We start from the raw sequence: 17,623 nt of genomic DNA, 5'->3' as shown, positions 1-17,623 counted from the left end.
TGGCTGTGCTTCTTAAATTTTACATCATTTTTGGATGGGATATAGCAATACCCTCCAAAATTTATGTCTGATCAAAATTGTCAGACCATGTCATTATTACAAGTCATATGCCTTACTGGTGTTCCCACACATATCCTCATGACTTGATTTGGTTACACTTCCAACTGAGAGGAAGGAGAGAGGTGAAATCAGAACACCATGCTGAACTAAATTCCAGGTGCATTTTGTGGTGATGTATTTTCCTCTTGAAAGCAGAGAAATTGAGAACTGTGACAACTTCATGAAGAGAGGAGTAGCAGATGTGTCAAAAGTGACAGAGGCAAGTAATGATGTTGATAATGCACCTACTCTGGTGCAGAGATACATATGAAAGTTAAGGATTAAAAGATTTTCTCTATTTCTCTCTACTTAAAATTTTAGTATGAAACAAAGGAATTACCACAAATCAATGGATAAAGGAAAATTTATTCAATAAATAGTACTGTGGCATTAGTAATATTCAAGACTTTAGTGACAGAGAATTGTTTTAAAAAATAAATTTAGAGCCCTCCTGTACACAGTACAACAAAATGAATACTAGTGAGATATTTTTAAGATGTTAAAAAATGGAGGAAAAGAGAAGAAAACATAAATAAATATTACCTAATTTGTGGATGGGTTTCCTCCATTAAAGTAATTAAAATAATGGAGGAAAGCACAGAGGGCAAAATTATATAATGTGGTGGGTAAAATACACTGTGTGAGACCAGACAAATCTGGATTAAATCAATGTTCTTCCATTTATTTCAGACAGACTACACTTACTATAATTGCACCTTACAAGTAGAAACCTGCAACTAAAAGACAGCCCAAAGAAAATATATTTTCTTGGGCTAAAGAGGAGATCAAGCTTAAAAAACCAAAAGCTATTTATAAATAATAGAAAATGAGCACACTATGTATGAAAATCATACTGTAGTGGGGTATTTGGCCAAAGCAGTAATTATAGACTGAAGTGAATTTCTTAGAAAACTAGTATACTGGTCAGTTTTCTCATCTGCAAATAAGAGTCCACAATGGCTAGTTTAAAAGCAGAAAGAAGTTCTATTGGCAGTAGACAGAGTGCAGAATTCCTGGGAAAGCCAGGTAAGCAAGCTTGGATGCCACATAGCCAGAAGGGGAGTACAGCTCCATCCCACCGGGGGACAGCTCCAGCAGAGGACCCATGCCTTTACTCACCACTCACTATTCAACATCCCTAAAGCCAGAAGCTGCACTGTAGCTGGTGAAGAATAACAAAACACCTCTGTGCCTGTTTGCCTCTGTCTCACGATGATCATGTGCCTCATGTTGCATGCAGTTGTGTTTATATCCCTTCCAAGTTGCATACAGTTGCATTTGCCTTATGAAATCTGGGCCACATGTGTAACCCAAGCTGCAAGGGAGCCAGATATACGTGGTCTTCATCTTTCCAGCCTCTGATGTATAAGAAGACATGCTCCGAGGAGATTGAGTAGAGTGGATTAAGACAGTCTGTGATATTTACCATGGTTGTCCCCTCCATTGGATACTCAATATTTATAACACATTGGTTCCATTCTAATATATCAAATATCATAGTAACAACAATATGCTATTGAAAGTGCACTATTCCTTTGCAAAGGAACGTATGTTCACCTTCTTCCGAAAATCTCATTAGTCACTAAATTCTATCCCTTGGTAATATTTCAGCTACAATCCAAAATCTATATAAATATATATTATGATATTATCTACCACCTGCATGCCCCATATAAAATATAATGGACAATAAGGAAGAAAGACTAATATGATTAATATAAATGAATACATATATACATAATAGAACAAGAAAATAAAGCTCGCACAGTCCTGGTTTCTGTAATTGGCTACAAGGCCAAAGCTGTGATGTAACTTTGTTCTTTCAGTGTGTATTCAATTTTCCTTTCACCTTCAGCTAAAACTGAAGCTCTTGAGGAACCTTTATCTGGCAGAGTGACACAAAACTTTAATGCCTTGTTGGTTTGAGCTTGGTAGATCTGCCTTCATAACACTAGTCACGGCAGTACCAGGAGGCACCCCCATTCCAAAGCAGAAATTCTATTTGCTCAGGATGATCAGAATGAAACACCACAGCCAACTGAGTATCCGCGCCCCCCACCTTTTTTTTGCTAGTTGAGTTAATGCCATGAAGAACCAAGAACAGCCTATTGGTTGTATCAGCTTCCAAATCACTAGAAATATTATCTCCTAGTGGAAGTATTCATCATTTGGAATTAGTGGAATATTCCACTAAATATTCATCTAAATATTCATCTAAAGCAGATGTCCAAAGTTGTGCAAACCAAAATTTTTCAAGTGGATCATTAGATGTAACTTCCTATTCTACTTTTTGGTTCTCAAAAATATCTATTTTGGCCCTGAGAAACATAGCACTATACATTTGCTGATGGTTCAGGTAAAACATCCCAACTTCACCAACTATTTTTTCCCAGATGGCGCCTTACCTGAAACTTCTTTTGACCCCTTTCTGTCTTTCCATAGGGCCAATTACTTCTGGATGACGAGGCACATGTTCAGACCAGTGGATTCCATTATGGTCATTCCATTGCCTTCATTCATTTGCTGTAAAATAAGTTCTCTGTTCAGAAGCAGTAAGATGCCGTGGCTGTGGATAAGGCATTGAGTAAATCTCTAGAGGGTGATGCTGGCAGAAGTGTGGTGAACAAGCAAAGCGAATCCACCGCCCAAAGAATCATCCATTCCAGTGAGATCAAACTGTTCCCTTCTTCCAAGATCAAATGCTCAATCTTCCACAGATCACAGATTCTCTCAGTGTGGCGCTGTACCAGGGCTCAGGGTTGTCCATTGCTGCTGGCAGGATAGACACTCAGAATGGTGGTATCCAGTTAACTTTGGTGAGGGGAAGTACATGTTTTGAGCCCATGCAAAACCTTTATCCTTGCCAGCCTGGTCACCTTTTCCTTGAACAAGCACTGAGGTGACTGGAGAAAGAAACTGATGGACATCCATCGGGGGTGGGTCCAGACAGAAAGAAAAGGCATGACTTTTCACAAAAACCTGAGACCCTCTTCTGTGATAATTCCATGACTGCTGGTGCCACTGAGGCATAACAGCCAAGTTCAGAGCTGCTGACGCAAAAGCCTGAACGAGCTGGAAGTGCTTTGTTTGCTTGTTTTGCTCTGGGCCTTACTCAAGCCTGCCAATTTGCTTAGTTTTCTCAGTAAATGGATCAGATGAAGTGAGCTAAATGTTGTATATGTTTCCTCTATAATCCAAAGAGTTCCACCAAACATTGCACCTCTTTCTTAGTGTACGGAGAAGCAAGGTACGGTCATTTGCCTTTCACTCTGGATGTCATCTGCCCAAGATTGTTGGACACCCAGCACACTCACTGTGGTGGGAATACCTTGACTTTATATCCTATCTGTTTCCCACTTCTAACACTCAAATGTTTTACCAGAGATTCTAGGGTGCTTGCTGACTCTGACTCTAAGATTTTATCAACATACTGTCATCCATAGAGATGTCCTGTGGGCTGATGATCTGAGCAAAATTTCTGCAGAAAAAAACTGTAGCACAGACAGTTGATGCAGCCCTAAAGTAAGACACTGAAAATATCCTGTTCTCCTTACCATTTGAAAGCAAAGAGGAAATACAAACGGCCAATTGGTTTATAAAAAGATGTTCATCCTCACGAATGATCAGAGAAATACAAAGTAAGACAATAAAGATTTAAGTACTGATCTCCTTTCCAGTTTTAAAAACTGTCTATGAAAATTTGATAATATCAAGTTTGGGTAAGGATATGATAAAATGCTCTCAGACATGCTGATCAGCATATAAATTAAGGTTGCCACATTGGAGCGTGATCTGGTAATACTGTCAAAATGTACTATTAAACTGTATGACCCAATAAAGTCACTTATACTTTTCCTAGTGCTACATTGCATACATGCATTTAAATAAATATGAATAGCAGTTTAAGGATGTTTATTTTTGGAAATATGCATTGTATCTCCAGGAGACACATATGTGACTCAACGGTGAATACCTGGATACTTGTTTGACAGATTGTGATCCTCATACCTACTTCAAGAATATAAAGAGTCAATGCACTGAGAAAGGAGGATTTGTAAAGTGGTTTTTTTGAAAAGAGCTGCTGCTCTCTTCACCTCATCCCTAATGAGGGGCCTTTCCTCAGGACCTCTCCATTTCCTGGGGTCTGGGATTCCAGTTAGGTTGGGGTGATTGACTGCTTTGGGGTGGTGGTGCCAGCAGAGCACTGCTGTGCCCTGGGGGATCTAGAGTATAGGCCCTACACTCTTAGAGGCAGTTATGGCAAAGGCTGCTTCCTGCAGACTCCATGAGACCATGCCATGGAGAGAGAGAATGGCACGGGAACGGCACGGGGTTGTCTTGGGTGCTGCTCCGTAGAGCCACCTGGAGAGGCACAGAACCCTAGCAGGAAGAACTTGGTACCTGTCTCTTAGGCAGTTCAGGATGTGATAGCTTGGGGCTGGCGATGCTGTCTTGAGGGACTCAGGCTTCTCAGTAGGCTCTCAGATGACAGCACTTATAAAGCTAGAGGCCAGTGGCAGCAATTCTATGAATTTGGCAAATTGCTTAATATTCTGGGTCGCAGTTACCTTATCTATAAAATTAAAGAGTCAATTGGGGGTATTATCTTGGGTTCCCTTCAAAGGGAAAATATATGTATGTTCACTTTATGATACTTTCATGATACTTACGGCCAGTCATAGCAATGTGCCCTGGATTAACCTACCACCTCTAACATCCTGCTGTGTTTCTATATGTTGCTTTGATTCAGGAAGTTTAAAGCCCAGTAAGTTATGTTATAATATTAAATCTATCAATTTTTTGCATTTGATTAAAAAATACAGTATGCATAGTAGCTTTTCTGAACAAATAATGAGATTTAGTGCCTAGCAAACCATTGAATCAATGATGATGGTCAATATTAATGAAATTGATCATTAATATTCATTTCCTTGTAAACATTTAATGTATAGTAATTATTTTCACAAGTAATATAATAGGTCTCTTGCATGAGTACACAGTTATGCATTAATATTAGAATTAATATGCTCTGAAGAATAGCATTATTACTCAGTTATTTTAGAATATGTAGCATGATAAAATAACATATTGTAATCAATCCTCACTCCCCAAAATGAAAATCTATATATTTAAGAGTGCCATCTGCATATAGTTAATGCATTGCCTTCATCCTCTAGAATAAAAATTGTATTCATTTCTTTTATTGCACATTAAATGTTGATTTAGTTAGATCTCCCCTAACACTTAAAATGGACTTGCAAAAAAGAAAACTATTTTAACCGAAAAAATATCTTTCCAAATTCTCATAGTTTTGACAAATATGTAAAACTGGTGTTGAAACATAAGGTTCTTTCACATCTGTGGTTATTAGAGTCCAGATCAGACTTCAGTTTACAACTTCAAACTCCCTGTGTCTTACAACATGTCAAATAAGTATTTAAACAAGGTATCTGCCCTCTCCCTTTTATTAATCTCCCTTAAGCCTCCTCTTTTATTTAACTCTGTAATTCAACAAAAGAGATTTCTACCATGAAAGAGAAATAACTTTGAGATTACAAAGTACATAATTGGAACATAGTGAAAAAAATGATGAGATAAAAATATAGCCAACAATAGGCACTTTTCCATTAAGTTGAACAAATATTCTAGCAGGAATTCCCATATGGTTGTAATGACTTTTCATTTTTCCTGTTTATTGCAATTTATCTAAAGATGTTGATTTTTAAGTCCTATTTCTGAATGTCTTGGTTTCTTCCTTGAGCCTTTTGAAGCCTTTGAGAATGCATTATGGAATGGCAAATAGAGTTATCTTCTTTTAAATGATTTTACTTTCTCATTTCTCTCAGTATAGAAAGAACTAAGCAAACTGTGTTCTCCATTCTACAGACTGCAATTTCAGGAATTTATCAAAGAGTTTTTGAGGAGTGGCTAGGATGTTTTCAAGTACTATTTCTCAAGAATTCTTTAAATCTTCCAATTTAAAGCCTCTTATCCAGTTTTATTACATATAAAATACCTTTTACTACCTTCACCTGCTACATTGACAATGATTTTTTCCTGTTTGGTTGTCTACATCATGTAGTTTATCAGTTGAGTGTATGTTGTCTATTCCTTGCCTAGTATTGAGGCAAAATAAACAAATGAATAAATAAGGTAAGGCTGCAATATCTGAGGAAGTATAAAGTCCAGTAGGGGAAAAAATAGTATCATAGATGCAGAAATTAGAGATGAACAAAAGATAATGAGTAATCAAGTGTCACTTTCCATGTCAGAGGAGATAACAGTTTTGGATTCAGTGAGAGTTTACATAACTTCCAGTGAAGGAAGTTGAACTGAGAGTTAGATTCAAATATTTAAGCTTGCTTGACTGTCTTTGCCATCATCTTCATACTTAACATTTGTAGGAATTAACCATTTTCAAGTAGTTTTCATGTCACTTACTTGTATGATTCTCACGACTATGTTATAAAATAGAAAAGCTAAATGCTGCTGCCCCTAATTTAGAGACTCAGAGAGGATCAGTGATTTGCTCAAAATCATGTTATGAAGAAAAGACAAGTGTGCAGGTCTTTTCACTCTCTCCAGGCCAATTCTCTTTTTCTGTCACTGGTTAAAAAGAAAATTGGCACCAGAACATTTAATAACATAAAATTAAACATTGGTCCCCAATATTTTTAAAGCAAAGAGATTAAATAAGCTTCTCTGGATGAAGTGGGGGTGAGAGTCCAAGAGTACCTCTCGCTAAAGTCCCTCTAGCCTCCCTCCCTAAGGCCGCACGACCCTATCCTGGTGGGTGTTCACCAGGACCCAGTTCAGTTCTCCCAGTTTAGGCAGCTGTTTACATGTTGGGCAGCAATCATATTTAGGAGTCCTTCTCTGTGTGAAGCAGGATTTCTGCCCACATTTAAGGTTTACCTGATCTAAACCAGTGCACCCCTCTTTGTCAATCCTGATGACTCACTGTTCTTAGGGATCAGTGGTACCTCTGTTAGAGGATTACTATTAAAGTAAGTCTCCTCAATTCTGTGTGTGTCATTGGTTAATCTAAGTTCAATATGTTAAACTTATGCCTGTTAAATTCACTATTCAATAAGAATGTCAAGGGCTTGAGCAGATGTTTGAAAGATTAAGATAGCCAAAAAGAACGAGAGAAACAGGAGCCTGCCATGTTTTAATATTCATGAGAAGATGACAGGGATGGTGTGAAGGACCTTGAAAGTCAGGAAGAAGGGTTCCAACTAGATGAAGTGTACTCTAAGCCAGCCACTCTGGATTTTTGAGGATAAAAATATCCTGTGGATATTTGAAGATAAAATACAAATTTTATCTAATTTATACATTTAATTGTATAAATATAAATTTGTCAGAAAGGTCATTCTAACAAGGCAATGTGGACAGTGAATACAAGGGCAGAGTAAAGAAAAATGGCAGTTTATCCTTCTACTCCTGTCACAAGACAAAGAATACTTGGCTCAGGACTATAAGAGTGGAAAGGGAGATCAGAGGATGATTTGAAAAGATGCTCTATATAAGTATTTGTGATAACTTGTGGGTAAATTGGCATAAGGGAGTTGACAATAAAGACTCAGGAACAATGGGAAATACGTGCAACAAATCAGCTTGAGATAAAGATGTTGAATTTGGTTTGGGAGCTCTTATATTTGAGGTAAGTAGAAATATGTCCAGAGTTATTTTAGTTGAAGTCATGGTTATGGGTGTTCATCTAAGAGAGTGAAAGTTCAGAGAAAAGGGAAGAATCCTAGAATTGGTGATCAAAAGCAAGAAAAGGAGGCATTACTTTAGAATAACTGCATTGGTTTTCTTACATTTTTATGATTTATGAATTACATTTTATGATTAGGTTCTATACTAATTTCAATAGTGTAAGCACTGGCACTCCAGATTGTCCAAGCAACAGGGAGTTGGCCGGGTCAGGTGACTGCTAATGGAATCCAATGCTCTAGTCAATATACAAAAGAATTTCTAATCATTATCATTGCACTGAAGCTTTCTTGCCTTTAACTTCTATCCTTAAACTTGGATATATTAGACTTGATTTCTCTCTCTCTTTCATTTATCATAAAAGTTATGACAGTTAATCAGTGCTTGAATTGATACTTGGTAATTTCCTTTAAATAATTGATGGTTGATATTGTGATTTATAGGAAGAATATATATTTGGCCATTCAGATAACCAAAATATATTTCTTTTTTTTTTTTTTGAGGAAGATTAGCCCTGAGCTAACTACTGCCAGTCCTCCTCTTTTTGCTGAGGAAGCCTGGCTCTGAGCCAACATCCGCACCCATCTTCCTCTAGTTTATACGTGGGACGCCTACCACAGCATGGCTGCCATGCAGTGCCATGTCCGCACCCGGGATCCAAACCAGCGAACCCCGGGCCGCCGAGAAGCGGAACGTGCGAACTTAACCGCTGCGCCACCGGGCCGGCCCCAAAATATATTTCTTATATATATTTGATCTTCATTCAGGGTTCCTGGCTCACAGGCTCTCGAAACCTTTAGAATTTCCTATTGAGAGTGTTAAAGTGTATTTTGTTATGCTAATGAGGTGACCTTTGGAAAGTGTCTAAGGATGTGGGCTGGTTGCCAACCATGTGATTAGAGTTGGAACTTTCAATCCATCCCCCAACCTCCGAGGAGGTGAGAGGGGCTTGAGGTTGAATCAATCACCAATGGCCAATGATTTAATCAACCATGCCTATATAATGAAGCCTCCATAAAAACCCAAAAGGACTGGAGGTGCTGGGAGAGTGATGTGCCTGGTGGGCATGGAAGCTCCGTGTCCTTTCCCCAGCCTTGCCCTATGCAACGCTTCCATCTGGCTGTTCCTAAGTTCTATCCTTTTGTAATGAGCCAGTAATCTAGTAAGCAAAATGTTTCTCTGAGTTCTGTGAGCTGCTCCAGCAAATTAATCGAACCCAAGGAGGGGATCTTGGGAACGTCTGATTTACAGCCAGTCAGTCAGAAGTATAGGTAACAACCTGGACTTGTGACTGGCATCTGAAACCCCAGGAAAGAGTCATTGGAACCTTCTCTCTATAGCCGGTGGTCAGAAGCACAAATGATAACCTGGCCTTGTAACTGGTCTTTGAAGTGGTGGAGTGGGGGCAGCCTTGTAGTACTGAACCCTTAACCTGTGGAATCTGACCGTATCTCTGTGTAGATAGTGATAGAATTGAGTTGAATTCTCAGACACACCCTACCGGTGTCTGAGAATTGCTTATCCATGCTGGGAACCTACCCCTTCCATGCATTGAAATTGGGTGCAGAACCCAAAATAAACCTAAAATATTCCCTTGGTTATGTTTTCCTTTTCTTTTTGTTTAGTTTGAGTTTTAAAAACACAAGCAAAAATTCCTTAATGCTAAAGAATGCTTTTGATGAAAAGAATTGCCAAAATCAATCATGCCACATAACACCATTGTAGAAGTCTGGGAGGTAGTTTTTACCCTGTCTTATAAAGTTATCTAGAGTTTTCACTTTGGGTGGCTTTGGGACTGTGCCATGAATCTTCACTGCGGTTCGCCCGCTGGAACAGCATGGGTGATGAGGAAGCAGCTGCATGCAAGCATTTGCTGTGTGAAAGGATAGAAATTGTATGTACTGGCCCTTCCAGGGAGGCCTCATCGCTATAGCGGTTTATCCCATTACTAAATACGTGCCATGCTGATATCCTCACATTCAGCTGCTGACCAGCAACGTGGCCCTCGGCTTTAATAGGGAGCATATGATCACTCCAGCTGGCAGGTGACACCATTTGGCAAGGTTCCCCGGCAGCTCAACAAAAGATTTTCCAGTATCAAAGCAAGAGGAAAGACCTCCGCCTTTATAAGGAAAATGGTTTGACTGTGTGTGAATTTTGCTTCCATAAGAATTATTCCTTCTAACTTGCTGAATTCTATGAAGGAAAGGGCATGCTTAGGGAATGAAATGAGCTCAGAAAATTTGTAAGCTGTTAATTCAAATTGATAAACAAATGGTAAATCACAGGAAATTTAATTTTTTTTGAAAAAGGAATGCAACTTGAACATAGTTAGAGGTGGGAAAAGTCTTTTTATAAGCTTCAATTTGAAAACATAAGCCAATAAGAATTTAGCTTGGTTAGGTTATGAAAATTTAAGAATCTTCCATTTTTTTAAACAAAGGGAGCTTAGAGGTCTTTTAGGAAAATGTAATTTCACTATATGGAAAAGATATGGGGTGGAGTAATCGCTACCTGATCAGAGTCATGCAACTCAAAAGTGGCAATTTAGGAATGTCTTGGGTCTCTTGACTATGAGCACAGCATTCATCATGTTCTCTCTTCCTACAAATGGGGGACTCAGAGAAACTGGACAATCATCTTTGTCCATTTGTTTTTTTCATTGTAAAAGCAAACAGTAGATTAGTAGGAAAATAAACATATTTGAACAGTAGATTCTTGTATTAATCTCTGAATATAATTTTAAAATTAACTCTGTTTATATGTAAGCATAAGAGATGGTACTATAGACATGACTGTCAGTTGGCTGATGGCTGTCTTAGTATATGTGAAAAAATGCGTCTACTTCAAGAAGCATGTCATTTTTTTTTTTTCTCAAATAGTCAATAGAGTTACAATAATACTCCATATGTGGTTTAAGTCCCATTACCCTTATATTTTGCAGGCCAGGATTAGGACGACCACTTTCATTCTTGGAACAAATTGCTTAATCAAATTAAATATGTGATCATGTTGTCATAACAGAGTACACAAGCCTACAAATATGTTTTGCTTTATGTAAACAAAATGAGTATTTTAATCTTCCCTGAACATCAAATTGTGTTTGTTCATATCTCGAAACTTGGGGATGCTTGTTAATATTACAAAAAGATTTAGTGTAATACCCTTTATATGGAAAATCCTTCTGTAACATGAATAGTGTTATTGAACCATTTGCATATTTACAGGAAGAAAACATGTTCTTTAATTCAATAAGAATATTATAAGTGTTTATTATAGACTAATTATACAGGAACTAAAAAAGACATGCTGCTATACATCTTATTTAGAGATATGTTTTTAAGTGCCAAAATGAGTTATATTTCTGAAAAGTCATATGAGCTCATCACAGTCTATAGGCCTCATGAAGGAGCTGGGAATTGAGCGGGGTTTGAGGATACCACAGATTGGCTGGCTCATCAGTCATCCAGCTGCATCAGTGTGATGCTTCTCAAGCTATCCACGGTGAAGGATCGGATTTTGGTTGCTGGTTTTCATTTTTGTTTTTGTTTGTTTGATTTCCTACCAATCCAATAACATGGGCCTACTCTGTATGTCTAGCATGTAGCTCAAGCCATACACCTCTCACCATGGAATTCAACAATAACAGAACTAGCCTATACCGTGTTCATGGAATCACATCCACTGATCCTGAACTTGAGTGTTGCAGACTTCAAATTTCTGTAAAAATGCCTGGGTACTTACTTTCAATTCCTGTGCTTAACTCATTGCACACCCCTCACAAAGAGTTGGCCTCGTCCGTGGACCACGTTTTGAATAGTGCTGCTATAGTGTGAAGTTCTGTACTACAAAGGCAGAAAACTAAAATGTACTTCTGAACGTCGCTTCCAGCCAGGTTTCTGGATGTAGTTTAGATTCCAACAATGTGCTAGAGCTGGGCTTAAATTCTGAACTGGAGTCAGTGGGAAGAGGCACAAGTACCCATTTCACAGGGAAGTTTGTGCCAGAAACTTGGCTCCCTGTAGCCACAAAAGCAGTTCCGTGGATCAGAGAAATGGTGTGATTCTGAGGGTTGGAAGTTACCCTGGAAGCTTGGTTAGAAGCCTTCTCCTCCAGCCTCTCCAATTATTTTATAAACGCCCTAATATCTGGTAATAAATGCCATGATCTATTCAGTTTCGTTGTCTGTAAGAGATAAGGCTATGCTGGTAAAGAGTCATTTTACCAACTGTAAGTACTGGATGGCTTATATTTTTGGAGTGGTTGGGAGAGTTAGCTCTAGACCAGTGTTCTCAAGCTTCATTATGCATATGGATCACCTGGGAATGTTGTTAAAATACTGATGCTGATTCAGGAGCGTAGCCTGGAGATCTGAGATTCTATATGTCTAACAAGCTCCCAGTTAATTGCAGTGGTGTTGGTCCGCAGACCAAACTTTGAGTCACAAAACTCCAGATTAGACTAAGCCTTCAGGAACAAGTTTCACCTCCAGAGCCCAGACTACAGATGTTTGGCTTCAGCAAGATGACGAGAAACTATTCTGATCACTTTATTACTTTTCCCTGGATTAGAAACAGCAGGCCTATGCTGACATCCAACCATAACTTCTTTTTTCTTTTTTTTTTCACTTTATTAGGAACAAAAAGACAGCGTTTTTTTCATATATCTATATCTAGTTATTGAGAAGTTGGGGAAGAGAAGAGAGAAAGAGAAAGGGATTAAACGGTTGATTCTAAGCAAAGAGGCTTCAAACAGGGAATTTACAGGTGTCACTTTTTGCCACCTCAGTGCAGATATTCAGCCTACCTCTTTATAAGGGACACATATTTCTTGCCAGTAGCTTATGACATTGTATTTTCAGTCTATAAGTTCATCCACTTCTCATGAGAAGGAAAAATTGTCACCTGGTGTTTGGGGAAGGAGTGGTTCAGACCACATTTAGAGACTTTTCCTGAGCGTCGGCCGTACCACCTAGATCCTGAGAGGGTTTGCTTCAGAGAGGCAAAGAAGATGGGAGATGGGATTCCAAATGGCAAATAGTGTAGACAAAAGTGGGTAGATAGAACTGGGCTTCTGTTCTCTGGAGACCATGAGGAGAGTTGGTAGAATTGTAGTAGGCTACTGGGGAGGAGGACTGAAAGGTGGCTAAGTGACAACCTGAGAGAGGGCAGTAATCACAGTGACACATTATGGAGGGCTTCGATTACCAGAAAAGAAACTGTGGACTTAATTTTGAGAAAATGAGAGTCTTGGGAATTTTCTGTTTAAGAGGCTAAAGGTTGATAACGGTATTTTGGGGGATTAATTAGGCTGCCTTTAGAAAGAAGGTATCTTTTCACAGGTGTTAAGATTATTAAATGGGCTACAGAAATAATTTTAGGGAAAAAATTTGAAATGGCACTCTACTTTTGTATAGTATAATTTGAATTATCAAAAATTAAATAAAATGAAATTTATATTTCATTAGTTTTAAACCTTGGCCTAAAATAAAAGTGTTAAATATACCGGATAATCAGAGTTTAAAAGTCACTGTCGGGAATATCTGTGCTCCGTCATCTCTTAATGAAGTCTCTTTAAAGACAAATATTAAAGTTTACTCTCCACTTTTTTATTTTTTCGATATTTATCTGATTACTTTCTATCTGATACAAAGTCACTAAGTAACATCTGCTTCTATCTCAAAGCCAAGCTTTTGTTCTCTTCAGTCTTAGCCTTCTGGGCTATCCTGAACATACCACGTAAATGAAAAGGAAACTATCAGTGACCATCGCATCTTCTACCAGGCCACCTTGCAGAAGCATAGCCCATGCCTTTGACTTCCCAGAGGGAAGATCTTTCATCTTCTCATGAAAACCATAATGAACTAAAATGTATAATTCCCCTAAGTTCTATAATGTCAACTTCTTGCTTGGCCAGAATAAAGGAGGGAATGGGAGAGGATGGCAGCTGAATAATTTAGTAACCATGGATGATTTGGTGACCCTATTTAGTCTCACTAACAATCAGAAAATGAAATTAATAAACATCACTATGCTTGTGGGCCTACTAAGGTCCACTGTAAGGCCATTTGTGAATTATGCAGGCCTAAAACGAACCCCAGGGTGTAAGTGCTCAGCTATTCTTGTGTCCTTGCCTTTGAACTCTGATATGCTCATGAGTTCTAAAAGTATACAAGCCATCTAGAACTTTCAACTAAACCCTGACCCTTAATTCTGGATCTGACTACTGAACATTTCTGCCTTGTTGGATAGGTCCTGGATATATCAAATCGAGATATTAATGTTGAACTCATTTATCAACTGCCAGATACATGCTTCTCTTTTCCATGTTCTTCATTTCGAAGAATTGCAGTGCTGCTCACCAAATCGCAAAGCTGGAAACTTTCAAGTTATTTAATGACTCCTTCCTCTCTTTAAACTCCTTCAACTCTCCATCAGGTTGTATGGTGTCTAACTCCTCTTTTCTTATATTTCGTAACTACTTTTAATTTCTACTGCCATTGCTTTAGTTGATACCTTCATAAACCTTATAAGCAGAAAGATCTAGTTATAATCCCAGTTCTGCTACTTTCTAGACTTGGTTTAGACATTTAGATTCCATTTCCTTACCTTAAAAAAAAGGTGGATTTCCACCTTACAGCTCAGTTTTGAGGATTGCCTGAGATATTCTAGGTAAAACTCCACACAGTACGTGGGTTATACTAGACATTCAGTGAAGGTTGACCTCATATTCATGATCATACTTCACTCAGCTTGACCAATGTCTAGCACATAGTAAGCATTCAATATATGTTTATTATATTACTGTTGTTATCATCATCATCACAGTCTCCCTGCCTCCAATCTTGTACCCTAATATTCCATCCTCCACCCCACCATCAGAATCTACATAAAATACTAATACCATCTCCTTTTTGCTTGAAATCTTTCAGTGGTGCTCTCATCCACAGGAGGTCCTTTTCTGGATCTGTGTAACTGCCCTTGATCTGACCTAGGCTTCAATTCCACTCTTATTTCCTCTGCTCAACACAAACTCCTAACATGGAGGCTGAGGAAAAGTCTATATTTCCCCTACCCATCACCAAACAAACAAAAGGCTATTTTATTTCATATCTCCATTAATTAGCTTCATCTCAATCTGACAAATTCTAGTACATTGTTTAAAATTCACCATAGTAATCTACTAGTACTTCATATAACCTTCTGTGCCTCCCCAAGCAGAATTATATGCTTCCAATTTAATTACTGTAATCTTGTCATTGTACTTCCAAAGCCCAATATTAAGTAGAGTTATTTAATACACTTTTGTTGAAATAATGGTTTGGGGTATTGGGAAATTACAGGAAAGACAAACTGTAGATAGGTAGATAAATAGATAAGTTATATATGTCACATATATTAAAAACTGCATGATCATATAACTTAATACTGCTCTTGTTTATACTACTAATTTCTCATATGTGGGACCTATATTGAAAATTGTTAATATTTATCAGAAAAAAGTATTTGTTTTGGCTTTTCCATAATTACTAAGTCATCCTTAGGACAAGCAGCACATTTGCAAAGTGTGTGGATAGTACAAACCCTGGGGCTGTGAAATAGCGACACTAGCTGATTCACCATGTGCCAGTAACTTGGCATTGGCCGCAGCTAAAGCAGTTATTCTAATAAACTGAGATTTACATCAGATTAAACTGTGAGAAGAAATAGGGCAGAGTGGTCAAGAAAATGGGCTCTGATTTTAGAAAATTCAAGTTCGAATTCCAGTCCACTGCTTACTAACTACATGATCTTGAATATGTTCCCTAACTTTTCAGAGACTCTTCCCTATGAAATGTAAATAATAATGGTACCCACATAAGAGGATGATTGGCAGTATTAAATGAGGTAATATGAGTTAAGTTTCAAACTTAAGCTATACAATCTTTCAGACACACAAGACCACCATAGGCCACATTTGGCATCAGTCTGCTTAGAAGGATATAGAACAGGAACCAGAACTTGTCATCATTGTAGCATCAGACATTCCTTATCTGGTGGGAGTTCTCCTAGAAATCCATGCAGCACAGCTCAAATGGAAGAAGATAAGTCCTACATCAGGCAGGTTCCTAGCTGCCTTGGCTAAAATGTCTCATGCTCCACAGAAGCTAATATCTCTTGAAGTGATCCCATTGTCATAGCCTGCAAGTTACCCGCAAAAAACAAGCCCTGAGCCAAGAGTTGACATGTTCAGGGAAGCTCAAAGGTGTGGCCACCTACCAGGTATTTATAATTTCCCAGTACAGACAGAATTTATCCAAAGGGATTATTTTGTCATAAATAATATGATCTAGTAACGTAGCTGACATCCCAACTTTCATCAGGTTACCAGGGTAACTGTAACTGGAGGCAGTTAACTGATGATCAAATTCTCTACAAAAGGTTGAAAGGATTGTTAATCCTCGGCCTGTACATAGAACATGAACCTAATAAGTATTACACAGAGGATAATATATGCATATGTATATGAAAACAATCTCATAAAGGATAAGAAATGCATCTAAGAGGAAATAAAATATGGAGAATTTTGCGAGGGAGTAGTTATAGAGGTCATCATTTGGTCATTATTTTGCCTGATTTTCATGGATAAACCATAAGTGTAAGAGTGAAAACTTGCTCGTCACAGAGAAAGTTTTGCTCTATGGTTAGTGTTCTACCTAATGAATCATTAATACTCAATACGTGACATTGGAGTAAAACTGGGATTTTGGTCCTCTCTGTTGTTGTAAGAAAAACAGAGCTGACTCACAGAGCCCTTTTACCGCCACTCTCAGATGACTGTTCTTCTCAGACCTCTCAGCTCAGACAAATTGACTTTGATGCTTTGAGCTCTAATTGTCTCCTAGGAATGCAATTTTCATCCACATGCCGGTAGAATTAAGAAGATTGAATGTCAGTTGTTACATTAAAATGGACCTGCCTTTCTGTATGGTTAATTACCATAGTTAAATATAGCACCTGAATGACAAGACACAATTAACAGTGCATTCTCCCATCGGAACAGATGGTTCTATCATGGAGACAGGCTGCCTGCGTCTTGTAAACATGCACTATTGGTTATTGAGAATGGGCAGGAGTTCAGCTAAGAATCAACATAAGGCCATCCAATTCCAGAAAACTCCTCAAAGTGCATATGCTCTTAGTCATTGATATGCATAGTATCATCTTCATCTTCATATGCAGATGTTACAATTTCGAATCCAACATTCCTGTAATTCAAGTAGAAGTAGATAGATAAGAGTTTGAACATAAATACTTTACTGATGAATAAATATTAGAGATCTATTTAGAGGATATCTCTACAGTAATATAGAAGACATCTCTACAGTAATATAGATGTAAATAGATTTACTTTTCTAATGCTTATGATGTATTTCATTAAGATACCCATATGTTTACTGTGTATTAAAATGTGAAATGGAAAAATTGATGTATTTGAATAAGGATACATTATAATTGTGACAGCTGAAGTTTCAAATGATATTAAAAATAATGTTAAGCATATATTAAATTACTTTTTCTATTCAAAACAATATTGTATTAAGTTGGCCAGCATGTTTATTTAAATCACTAAACAGAATGTAAATTATCATATGTTAATTTTCTCATTTTCTAAATTAAAACAAATCTGGAATGAGTGAAATGAACAATATGGTAAACTTAGTTTCAGCCAATTTTGCTTAATCCCTTTATTTTCTATTTCCTATGAATGGTTTAACAACTGTTACAAAATAGGAGGAAATGCAAATGTTAGCTTTGAGTCT

General features: G+C 37.8%; 1 protein-coding gene across 4 annotated transcripts in view; it reads left to right on the top strand.

The window, feature by feature from the left end:
- THSD7A (thrombospondin type 1 domain containing 7A) overlaps positions 1–17,623 on the top strand; it is a 402,469-nt gene that overhangs the window by 193,696 nt on the left and 191,150 nt on the right. The gene's annotated exons all lie outside the window — the stretch shown is intronic.

This window comes from Equus quagga, chromosome 8 (assembly GCF_021613505.1).
Source record: "Equus quagga isolate Etosha38 chromosome 8, UCLA_HA_Equagga_1.0, whole genome shotgun sequence".
In the NCBI taxonomy this organism is placed as follows: Eukaryota; Metazoa; Chordata; class Mammalia; order Perissodactyla; family Equidae; genus Equus; species Equus quagga.
Note: the sequence above shows the minus strand (reverse complement) of the source record. Positions and strands in the feature narration are given on the sequence as shown.